Here is a 3,795-nt window from a genome sequence, read left to right on the forward strand (position 1 = left end):
GTGCTCATGTACGTGCACGGCTGTGGTGGGGGCAGGACTCACAAAGGGGGTAAGCGCGGCCCTCCTACCCCAGCCGCCAAAGCTCCCTTACCCCCCCGCCCGCTCCCTTACCCCCCCCGCCCGCTCCCTTACCCCCCCGCCCGCTCCCTTACCCCCCCGGCCGCCAACTCCCCGGCCGCTGGGGGGCCAAGCTGCCAGTCCCACTCTCCACCACCTCTCACTCCCGTTGTGTGTGTGTGTAGGGACATTTTACTCCTGCCAACAATTTGTGCCTCACTTTCACCCCACCCCCTCACCCCCCTACCCCTGCCCTTCACCCCCCCTACTACCCCTGCCCTTCACCCCCCCTACTACCCCTGCCCTTCACCCCCCCCACGCCTGCCCTTTGACTGACGCACGCACACACCCTGACTGACGCACGCACACACCCTGACTGACGCACACACACAAACCCTGACAGCCGCACGTACACACACCCTGACAGCCACACCCTGACAGCCACACGCGCACGCCCTGACTGACGCACGCACACACCCAGACTGACGCACGCACACACCCTGACTGACGCACACACACAAACCCTGACAGCCGCACGTACACACACCCTGACAGCCACACCCTGACAGCCACACGCGCACGCCCTGACTGACGCACGCACACACCCAGACTGACGCACGCACGCACACACACACACACACATACACATACGTACTGACGCACGCACACAACCCCTCACAGCCGCATGCACACAACCCCTCACAGCCACGCGCACACACAAACACAGACTGACACGCGCACACACACACACCCACGCACGCACACACACACACTGAATGACTGACTGACTCCCGCACGCACACACTGACTGACTGAGGCACACACCCACGCACACACTGACTGTGTGTGTGTGTGCGTCAGTCAGTCTGTGTGTGTGTTTGTGTTTCTGCGTCAGACTCACTGACGCGCGCGCACACACACTGACTGACGCACACACAATGACTGACGCACACACACTGCATGAAGCTGTAAAGGAGGGAGGGGGGAACTGGATTGATGTGAATGGGGGACAAACAGAGAGAGGGGGAGGGGTGAGGAGAGAGAGAGGAGCGGGAACATTACATCCCGGGCAACGCCGGGTCTCTCAGCTAGTATAAAATAAACGTAAAGAGAGGGTGCATACCATTCAATGATGGATACAAAAAAAGGAACAACAGGACAGTCACTCTTATACTCCCAGAAAGTGAATATATATATCATTTACGTGAATCACTATCCGTATTTGAAGTGTGTGTGTATATAAATATATATATACATACAAATGAGCATACAGTAATATTTCCATTTGCTATTTGCCTTGCTATGGAGGGTTTTTGTCACTTTTTTACTCACATAACTTCACATATACATACATATATAATATATATATATATGCAGTGGAAGTGTATTGTGTGTATTTACCTACACACTCACTCCACATTTCAGTAACATACATATACATCTAAATAATATTCACATATACACGTTTGCTATAAATGGAATTATTACAATTTTACATTATATACACGTGCAATGAATGGAATAAACACTGTAATAAGTTTGAAATCGCCTATCCGAGCTGCTATGCATGCAGGCTGATCCCTTTTCTCCAGCTTCATTGAATGTACTACTGTATGAGGAAGATCATGTGACCAGATGCTAGTGCACGTTTAGAGAGAGGGAGGGCAGGGCTGACAAAGGGGTGTGCCAGAGCTTGTGACAGGACATGAAGGGGCAGCGCCTTAGCAAATGCTTGTTAAAATAGAATACAAGAAAACTGGTCTTTCAAAGTTGTTTTTTTAAAAACAGAAAATGCTAAAAGTATTATTTCTTACTACAGAACTGATTTATTAAAAAAAACACACATGCAGGATATAGACTGAACTGCAGCTTTAAAACAACGTCATTGTTGTGTCCTGGAAAAAACAGGAAGCTCTCTCTCTGACCATGGTTAAAGATAGGATATGGCATATCTCTGTTATGGAGAAACTCACTGCATTTCTGAAAGAAAGAGAGAGCTGTCATATGTTTTCCCAAATCTGGGATCCCTGCTTGCGGGAGAAGGGGGCAAGGAGACAATTGAGATTTATCCTTTATATAGAGAAGAACAAACGTTCTTTGTGCGCACTACGCCTGGAACAATGAGCATTTCTTATAGAATATGGGTACTGGAGAACAGACAAGTTAAAAACCTAAAGCTGATGAAGAAGGGGTTCCCCCCACCCCCTCCCCTTCCCCCATTTCCCTATCTATTTCTCTGGTTTGTTTATTCTTTAAATGTGTTAGTGGTACTGTAGTTGTTGGCAATTTGACCTCATCAATACTGTTCAAATTTGACTGAAACGTTGGCTAGTTTGGCCTGTATGTTATTTAATGCAAAAACTGCTAGTTGTGGTCCTGAATGTTCCCTTTTTATTTTCTGTATCCCATTGAAAACTGCAAATAAAATGAACTTTAAAAAAAACAACAATGTCAGGAACAATAAGTTTACAATCTTGGCAATCAAGCTACATTTGATTTAGCTTTCTGGTTTTCCTACCTTTTTTGTGTTTTAAAATTCTACACAATAAGTTGTAACTGTGGTGATTCATTGGCAAAAGACAATTTTTGGTATTTGTTTGTATTTTGGGTAAGGCTCAGGCAGCATGTCTACAGTAGATTCATACCCTGTCCCTATGTCATGAAGCTCTACTTCAATTCATTTTGAGGGTGACATGTGAAATACCCCTAGGACTATTAGAACAGCGCAGGTTTCTACTAGGCCATTTGTGTATACTGCGGCCAAGCCAGAGCCCTTTAAGTGTGTAGTCAAAGGCAAGTTTATTAAGCGTAAGCAAACTCTTCGACATAGTACTGTACATATTTTGCAGCTGTGTCATGTAAATCAAAGAATAAATAGTCCATTACTTTATTACATTGTGCACGCCCCACTAGAAAATATTTGTTCCGCAAACTGTAACTAATAAATCGTATTGCCTACTCATCAAACTATTGCTAGCAAAACAGTTTGACCTATCCCAGTGTCCTGAGCAGGTGGGGGGAACACACACTTAATAAATGTACCTAAATACTGTAACAATGTAAATTAAGGGAGTCAGAGCTGATGTCATTCTGTCAACAACACTCTTCCAATCAGGCAGCCAATTAGTAGCGCCCAACCCATGCGGCGCCACACCTAGAGGGTTGGTTGTGCTCAGTGACTGTGCAGTACTTCCTACACTGCCTTCACTTACCGCATTCATAGAATTACGAGTTATCTGTAGATATTCAGAACTAGCATATTTGTTCTTAATTGGGACCCTTTTTCTACCTACTCTACCTTCAGTCGTTTGTCTACTGTTATTATAGGGCTTAGATCAGCTGATTTATATATACACTCCACATCCTTCTCTGCAAATATGCTGGCTACACCATTTGGTCCCTGTCTCTATAGATCAAGTGTATCAAACTCATAATCTTTACCGGGATTCTGCTGCAGAATTACTCTAGGAAGTTGTTAGCTACACTGACAACTACTGAGCTCATTTTATGGGCACCTTGAGCCATTGAACTGCTTTGTAAGTATAAGATAACTGTGACTTTGTAACAAATTGCTGCAAAAGGCCATTTGAAGCAAGCATATTGCTTCTAGTTGAATTGTTACACTGTGTATCGAAATGTATTGCAATCGGCTAAACTTGCCACCAGCACACTCTGTACAATTGAACTTTTAGATTGCTTCCTGTTTTGGACCTTTTAAAACTACCCCATTAGGGCAGG

The sequence above is a fragment of the Ascaphus truei genome, chromosome 3 (assembly GCF_040206685.1).
Source record: "Ascaphus truei isolate aAscTru1 chromosome 3, aAscTru1.hap1, whole genome shotgun sequence".
NCBI classification, from domain to species: Eukaryota; Metazoa; Chordata; class Amphibia; order Anura; family Ascaphidae; genus Ascaphus; species Ascaphus truei.